Here is an 8,660-nt window from a genome sequence, read left to right on the forward strand (position 1 = left end):
CTGTGGGGGTGGGGGGCAGGTAGGCGAGTGCCAGCCTGGGTGGGGTCTGGCCGGTGGGGGGCAGGGAGGCGGGGCTGGGGGCTGGCCCGTGGGGCTGGGGGCTGGCCCGTAGGGGTGGGGGGCAGGGAGGCGGGGCTGGAGGCTGGCTCGTGGGGGTGGTGCAGGGCCAGGAGCAGCACCAGGGAGTGCAGCGGTTCAGAGAAGCAGCGGACGTGCGTCCTTGCTCCATGCGCCGGGTTCCCGTGGCCAGCTGGGCCCGGGGGCCGGTTGCCCATGTCAGGCTGTCCTGAGGGCCAGCCGCTGCCTGGGAGCCCGGCGAGGAGCCGCTGGCCCCGCCCGTGGCCCTGGGAATGTTTTTCTTTGGGGTTTGGGTCTCGGCTGCTCTCAGCCTCCTGACGCTGAACATTAAATAAACAGCCGCCGGGCCCCGCATCCGCTGGCAGGGTCCCCAGGGCAGCTGCCGGCCTTCTGCAGGGGCGGCCCGGGCGGGTCTGGCTCCAGACCCGTCTGGGCCCTGCCTGCTCCAGCCTGGGGACTGCAGAAGCCCAGCCCCTGTGCCCAGGCGTTCGGCCGGCTGGGTCGGTGTTCCCACCGTGCCCAGCACCCGACGCTTTCTCTGCTGGGAGATTCAGCCCCGGCCACCCTCCTCAGTCTAGTCGGCAGCTGAGCTCTGCTGGCAAAAGGCTGGTTCCTCCTTCTAGTTCAGAGCCAAGCGTCAAGCGCCCGAGGTCAGCGAAAGGGCAGAGGGTTACTGTAGTTGTGTGAAAGCAGCCAGAGGGTGAGATCGGGGCCACGTTATGCCGGGCACTGTCCAGACCCGGACCGTGGCCAGGGCCCTGCGGGACCGGGCGCTGCCCAAATACACAGCGTGAGACGCTCCCTGTCCCTAGACCTCCCAGTGTCAATGAATCAAGGGGGGAGGGGAACGAAGCCCAGAGAGGGGCAGGGCCGTGGCAGAGCTCGGCCTAGAGAACCCAGGTGTCCTGACTCCGAACCCAGGGCCCTCCCCACTAGCCCCTGCCCGTTCGGGGAAGGGCTGTTCCAGCGGTGGGGTCAGCCCCCGCCAGCGCAGCCCGGTGCTGACTCACAGCAGCGGAGGCCCTGACCCCGCCAGCGTTTCTCTCCGGGGGTGGCAGGATGCGGACACCCCTTGGGGGGGGGAGGGGGGCGTCCCCTGCAGCGAGAGGGAAGCTGAGCGCTTTGGTCACACAGCCGCTGCTGCTGAGCCAGCATCCTTCCTATCTGTGCAGGGGATGCTGCGGTGATACTGATCAGCGGGGGCCGGGGCATTAATAACACTCCAAACGCTTCCCTGAGCTCACAAGGGTTCAGCAAAGCGCCACGGCCCAGGGGCTGCGAAAGCCTGGGGGCCATGTCACGGCAGGAGCTGTTCTAAACTCGCCCCATTCCCCTGGGTCCCCGCTCACTCGCCCTGGGGACAGCACAGGGCTCGGCCCGAAGAGGAGGTGACAGCGCGGTCCCGCCGCTGTGGCAGGATCTCTGCAGCAGCACGGTACGTTTCCTGTTTTCTGCCTGGCTGACTGATTGCGTCCCTCTTTTCTGGGGCTGTGCAGTGCCTCACGTCTCACAGCTGGGCCGCCCGGGGAGCCAGTGCCTGGCGAGACAGACAGCGAAACTCGCCGGCGCTCGCGCTATGAGTCGACGCGGGGGCCCGGGGCAGTCTGGTGCGTGGGGTTTACGTCTGACTCCCGCGGGTAAAGAATTCTGTTTCACGCCTGCTATGAACGGTTAATAAAGCTTTTAAGGTGCAGGCCAGAGGCTCAGCTGGTGTGAACTGTCCTCAGCCCATTCACACCAGCCCTGGAGCCCCTCCGCCGAGCCGGCACTCAGCCCTTCGCTGTCCAGGCCCCGGGCTGCTGGGTAATTTGGAGTTTTGTTTTATTCAACCCCGAGTCAAACACAAACTGGGCTCGTGCGACCAGAACAGGGACCAGCCTGGTGTCCGCCCAGGACGCGGAGCGTCTCCTTCGCTGTCTTGTCTGTCCAGCCCCCCAGAGCAGGGGCTCACGTCACGGCTGTAAGGGCTGCGTTCCAGCTCTGAGTGGGGGGCAGGGCATACATTTAACTTCCATCACCCCCCCGCTGCTGCTTGGTTCTGAAACGGAGAAGAGACGAGGACACGTTCAGGCCGGGGTTAGCAGAGGAACCGAGGGGTTCCTCGAATTTCGGTCTCTAGTTCCCTTGGGGCCACATTTACACAGGTTTTTCGGCACCTCGCACTGCAGAGACCCCCCTAGTCCCAGAGCCTCAGTGCAGGTGCCTAACTCACCTAGGTACGTTGTAAACCCCACCAGGCGCCTAGCTGCATCTTCAGGCGCCTGGTCCCCTTTGCACACCTGGCCCTCCGGCTCCTTCCAGAGCCCGTCCCTGGTACATGCAGAAAGAGCCAGGCAGGCGTTGTTATTCCCCCCCAGCCCGTGGGGCAGGGCTCTCTCCCGGCCCTCGAAATGGGCCCAGCAGAACAGCCTTCGGCCCCGCACCCCTCGACCACATCCGAGAGCGTCAGCAGAAGGAGCGCAGAGCAATTCCTCACCCGCCCCCACCCGCCAGCGCCTGCTGGGCTGGAGAGGGAAGTGGTCGGGGCCTCTTGCTCTGTCAGAGAGCAGCTGGATGGAGTCTGGACTCGCTTAATAGTGTGAGGCCTTTGCAATGCACCCCTCCCCCCCAGTGTCTTAATTTAAACAGCAACCCCCCCTCCCTCCGCCCTGCTGCAGTCAGCACACAGCTCCAGGAAATTAAAAACCACTCCACATTCCAGCTCTTGCCACTCAGCCCTGGAGCCCGGTCGACGTTTAACAGACGTATTTCCCTGAACCTGCTCCCAGGATCCCTGGCTAGCCCCCCCCGAACACAGGGCGGGGTTGGGGTGCGCAGCTGGTCTCAGAAGGGGGGTGGAAATCAGGCCCTGTAAGGGCGAAGCACATTGGGAGCCTGGAAAAGGAGTCACGCCAAAGCCCCATGAACTTGGAAACACAGACCTCGAATGTGCAGGCCAGACTCCCCGGGAGACCACCACACAGACGGGCCTGGCTGCTTTCATGACTGGAGCCTGGCTGCTTGCGCTGCAGCTAGTGAGAGAGAAGCGGCTGAATGGAAGGCCAAGCTGTGATGGGGGCCGGGGGAGGACTGGGGAAGGGGCCAGTTGTTGGAAGTGCAGATGGGACCATGGGCGGGGAAAGAGAACCAGGGCATGGAGCAGGAGGTTTGCAGACCCTGGGTTCTGGCTTCTCACTCTCTTCCTCTGGGTTCTTGGATCCGGCCAGGACAAGGCACAGAGCTCCCAGAATAGCCTGAGAAAGGCTATTTTTGGGGCTGCGCCCCAGGGAAGCAGGAAGTTCTGGGACTCCTGTGGGAAAGGCTGCTCTAGCGAGACTTCCCGCCCCAAATCTGAGCCCACAGGGTCACATTCATCCCAGATGCAGCTCCAGAGTGGGACAGGCCTGAGGCTGAGTTACCCTGGGAGGAGGTGGCTCTGAACCACCTTTGTGCTCCCTGAGTCCTGACGCCACGCAGGGGCCCGGTGTCACTCTGCCCCGGGGCACAGACAATAGCCTGCCCCGGGGCACAGACAATAGCCAGCCCCCCCCACACACACACACGCACTTTATAGCCCCTTTGTGCAAGCCGAGGTGGGTTTACAGCACGTGTAGACACACCCCGGGGAGGAAGTAACGCCGGCTGCGCCCTGACCAGCGCGGGAGAAGCATGTTGTTCCTTGTGTCGACACTGGCCTGTGGGATCTTTCTGAAATCCTGCTGATCTGACACCCCCCTTGACTTACTGCCTTCCAGCCGACCCCACCGGGGCCTTTTCAGATCCTCCCCCCGCCCCCCAGTCATTCCATCCCTCACACCCACACGCAGGTTCTGACTGGAAATTAGTCATGGCCCTTGGGAGCGAGCTGCAGACACGAGTGGTGTGTGTGTCGCCAGGGTCACGGGGCCGGCTGTGGAAAGTCGGGCAGGCAGGGCCCTTGGGAAGGCAGCTAGCCCAGCCCCCAGCACTGAGGCAGGGCCAAGTTACACCTAGCCCAGGCATTTGGCCAACCTGCTCTTAAAACCCTCCGGTGCCGGGGATCCCACAACCACCCTTGGGAGCCCGGTCCAGAGCGTCACCGCCCTGAGAGTTAGACAGTTTCCCCTGATCTCTAACGAAACCCCCCCTGCTGCAGATACAGCCCCTGCCCCTTGTCCTGCCCCGGTGGGCGTGGAGAACAACCCCTCCCCCAGCCCTGCGCGTGGGAGGCCGGTTCTCAGGGCCCCTCGGGCTTCTCTCCGGCGCAAACAGGCCCCGGGTTTGTAACGTTCCTCGCAGCGCAGGTTGGCTGAACCTTCGCTCAGTCCGGCCGCTCTCCTCCGGGCTCTCCCAAGCTCTCCCTGAAGTGCAGCGCCCAGAACGGGACACCGGGCTCCTGCTGGGGCCGTCCCGAGTGGGACAGTCACCTCCCGCGTCTTACATCCACCACTCCTGGCCTGTTACTGCGCCCCGGGCTGATCCGAGCCCCTTTGGCAGCGGCAGCACACGGTGGGCTCACATTCAGCTTGTGACCCCCGGTGACCCTCAGCCCCTTTGCAGCACGGCCAGCGCCCAGCCTGGCAGGCCCCACGCGGGGCTTGTGCCTTTGGGTTTCCCTTCCCAAGAGCAGGACTCTGCACTGGTCTTTACTGAATTTCAGCTTGTTGATCTCAGATCAACTCTCCAATTGGTCACGGTCGTTTTGAATCCTAAACCTGCCTCCCAAGTGCTCCCAGCCCCTCCCCCGGGGTGTCATCGGCACATTTGATAAGCCCACTCTCCACTCGTTACCCACGTCGTTAATGAACATATGGGCTAGTACCAGGTGCAGGACTGAGCCCCCGCTGGATACAGCCCCCGTTTGACAGCGCCCTGGTGAGAACGACTCCTTGAGACCCTCCCGTGGGTCAGTGTCAAACCTGACAAATCCAGATCGATCCCGTCTACTGCTCCCCACTGTCTGCTAGGCCAGGACCCCCCCCATTCCCCTCCATCGTTCAGCCATGTCACCCTGGGGGAGTCCCCTGGGCCTCTTCCATTAACCCTTCAGAGAGCGGAGCGTGACCCTTTGCGCTCGCTGGGCTAAGATCACTCGCTCCCCGGACTGCGGGGGCAGAGGAAGCACTAGAATGAGGGAGAAGAGCTGCTCCAGGCCATGTGTGCCAGTCAGTAATAACCCCCTGAAGTCAACGGGGCTGTTTGCGGGGCAGGGGAGGGCGGCTGGCAGAAGAGGTGCCCTGCATAGGCACGGCACCACTGAGACCTGGCCACTTCTGGGGTGGAGCAGAGCCACTGAAGAGTGCACAGTGCCGCAGTGCGGGAGGTGGTGACATTTTGCCTTGAGATGCTTGGGCAAAACCTTGACTCTTGAGCAAAAAAATGCCTCCACACAGAGGCCAGCAGGAGCTTGGTTCGAAGGCATCTCCCAGAGGCCCAGACATGCTCCAGGGCGTGACCCAGCCTCTAGCTATCGGGGGTCAGGAGGGAACCTCTCCCAGGGGGAGTTTTTCTCATGGCTGCCTCCTGCAGGGCTTCATGCACCTGCCTCGGAAGCAGCCGGCGCTGCCTGTGTCAGCGATGGGACACTGGGCTAGCCAGGCCCAGACAGTCCGGATTTGGAGCGCCCAGCGGAGGAATGCGCATGGCTCTCTGCTCGAGGATAAAAACTTGAGACCGAGAGACCCCGGTAGCAGCCCCTGATGGCAATGTGGAGCCACAGCCCCAGGGCGGCCCCGGCACGGTCCCTGCTGGGTGCTCGACGCTGGGGCTCGAAGGACGGGGATGGGGGGCGAGCCCATAGCGGCAGCTAGTGAATGCAGAGGTGGCAGAGCGCCACCTGCTGCCTGCCAGAGAGCACGGCACCAGGGCCCCTCACACGTGCAAACCTCACATTGGCACACGGATGCGCCCACCCCCTCATGCACCCGCAGGCCCATGCCCGCCACGGGGCAGGTTTGTCTGGGGGGAGATGTTACATCGCACGTCGCCCTCCCCTATCTGTTCGCCACGATGCCCCCACCCTTCGGGAATTCTGGAGAATCGTGGACAACGAATGTCTCCCCCTCCACCGGGACCATCACCACCGCCGGGAGCTGCGGGAGCCTTTTCGGTCCCAGGCGTTTCACCTTCAGCAGCGAGTTCAACCCAGCTGACGGCGGGAAAGCCGAGTGGAGTTCACAAGAAGTCGCAAACCAACCCCTTGTGAAAGGCCTCAGGCAGAGGATCCCCGGCTGCCATCTCCCACGAAGCTCTGCCCTAAGCCGCAGCCGCCCAGCCCTGCCAGAGGCGGATACTTGCTGCAGCAATAGAACATCAGAGACTCTCCAGGGTGTGGCTGTGGCCACGGAGCACAGAGCGACTCAGCGCCCGGTTCACAAATACGCAGGAGGCATCACAGCGCTACAGGCCGCGGCTCCAGACGTGGGTCTCTGGCTGCGCCTCTGGAGGGTGAGATGAGAGCTGCTGCTCTGCAGCTACAGCCGCCACTCGAAGAAGAAGAAGAAGAAGAAGAGGAAGGTGGGTCTAGGCCCCCATTTCTCTGGGCTCCCAGTCCTACAGCCCATCCCTGGGCTCAGGGAGCTCAGGGTCTTTCCCAGCTCCAGGCAGGTCCAGGTCAGGTCTCTCTGGCTTCCCTGCCTCCACCATGGCTGGGGTGCAGGGCTGCCGCCTCTGAGACGCAAAAGAAATGGGACATCCAGGATGGTCCTGGGGCCATAAAATTGTGCAGCCAGCTGTGTGCATTGAGCACCTGGGCAGATTCCTGGGAAAACCTGGCAGCTCCTGGTGCCACAGCCACTGCGTAGGGGAGCCAGGGCCTTTCCTCCACCCCACGCTCAGGCCCAGAAATCCTCTAGCTGTGAAGAGGCAGATCCCCGCTGTCACTCAGCATCCTGCTCTGCTCCTGGGGCACTTCCTAGAAACGTCCCGCTCTCGGCCTCTCTCCAGCTCCGCACTGGATCCCTGGCAAACCGCCCACCACCATCCTAGCCCAGGACTCTGTCGACACAATACCCCCACCCAGCACCTCCTGCCCCCACCTGCTGTGCCTTATGGATCTGATCTGGGGCTCATGGGTCCCCTCTTAGACAGCTGTGCTGCGGTGACACCGCCCATCAGTCCCTCCTGGGACATCAGACCCTCTCCGGAAAGGACTGCGCAGGGCCGTGGGTCTGCGCCCCTGGGACTGGCCTCCAGTGCTTTGTCCAGAGAGAGCCACGTGTAACCATGACTATGAAATGTGGCTGTGTCCGAGCTGCGTTGGAGCAGGGGGCTGTTATCTTTGCCTGTGCGGACAGGAAAAGAAAAATGTTCAAATACATCTGGCCTGACCCTCAGCTACCCCGTTCCCGGGCTTCGGGCAGGGCTGCGGGGCTCTGAGGCCCTGCCTTAGTGTCAGTTAGAGCAGCCTAGGGGCTGCTCTAACACGTGCTCTGTCCCATGGCCCTTGGGAAGCAGAGATTGGCCACGGAACAGTGGGCTTGGGCCATGCCCCTCATTCAGCTCTTACACCAGGGGCTGGTAGCAGGCGCTTTCTGCCAGCTCCACACCGGCCATGCAGGGGGACCCTTAAGGGGGGTTTGGCCATGCTGAGGCCCCTGTTATGCTGCTGGAGGGGCCTGAAGGGGCCTGAGTGTCGCTGCGAGCGGGGCCCGTGCTGGGTAACCCTGGGGGGGTTGTGCCCCTGTAACATGGTTCTTGTGCCTGAGGGCAACGTCCGTCCTGGGCAGGGCCCCCATACCCTTCATGAGGGCACGAGGCCTCGGCATCACGTCCAGCCCGGATTAGGCCTCAGAACGAAGTGGACTGAGCCGGCCCAGGTCGTGACACTCGCCTCCCCGCTGCGCAGATACTCCCTAGTCCAAACACAGCCGGCATCCCAGGAATGCCTCTGCCCTGCAGCCAGAGCCAGCCTCTGCACTAGCTCCGAGGGCGGGCCAGGGCTGGGGGCTTGTGGTTCCTGCCCTTGGCTGGCAGCTGCTGGGCGTGGGGTATAGGCGGGATAAAATTAGCCCCTGCTGGACCTGCTGCCGGTGAAAGCAGCCCGGCTGCTGGCTTCGCCCTCCTTGGGGTGCGCTTGGGATTTGGCACCCGTGGTTCGTACGTCCTGTGATGGAGCTAGTGTTCGGGGACGCCGAAGCCTCAGCCCCAGCCACGGGGTTCGGGGAATTCCACCCTGGCCCCAGAAACCTGCCACAGGTTCGCAGGCTTGTGGGAGTGGGGGTGTGTGACCATGAATCTCTCTAAAGGGCTTGTATGTGTGCACGTGTGCATCCATGTGTGTGAGTTTCATTCTGTGTCACTGTGTGCGCACGTTTGACGGTGTGTGCATGTGTCTGTGTGTGAGTTTCACTCTGTGTCACGGTGTGTGCATGTATTTGATGATGCATGTGTGCGCGTGTTTGACGGTGCGTGTGTGCATCCATGTGTGTGAGTTTCACTCTGTCACAGTGTGTGCACGAGTGTGCGTGTGTTTCACTTTGTGTCACTGTGTGCGTGTGTATGCATGCATGTTTGATGGTGCGTGTGTGCGCGTGTGCATCTGTGTGTGAGTTTCACTCTGTGTTACAGTGTGCGCGAGTGTGTGCGTGTTTGATGGTGCGTGTGTGTGTCCGTGTGTGTGTGCG

The sequence above is a fragment of the Terrapene carolina genome, unplaced genomic scaffold, assembly GCF_002925995.2.
Source record: "Terrapene carolina triunguis isolate 2854851 unplaced genomic scaffold, T_m_triunguis-2.0 Scaffold833, whole genome shotgun sequence".
NCBI classification, from domain to species: domain Eukaryota; kingdom Metazoa; phylum Chordata; order Testudines; family Emydidae; genus Terrapene; species Terrapene triunguis.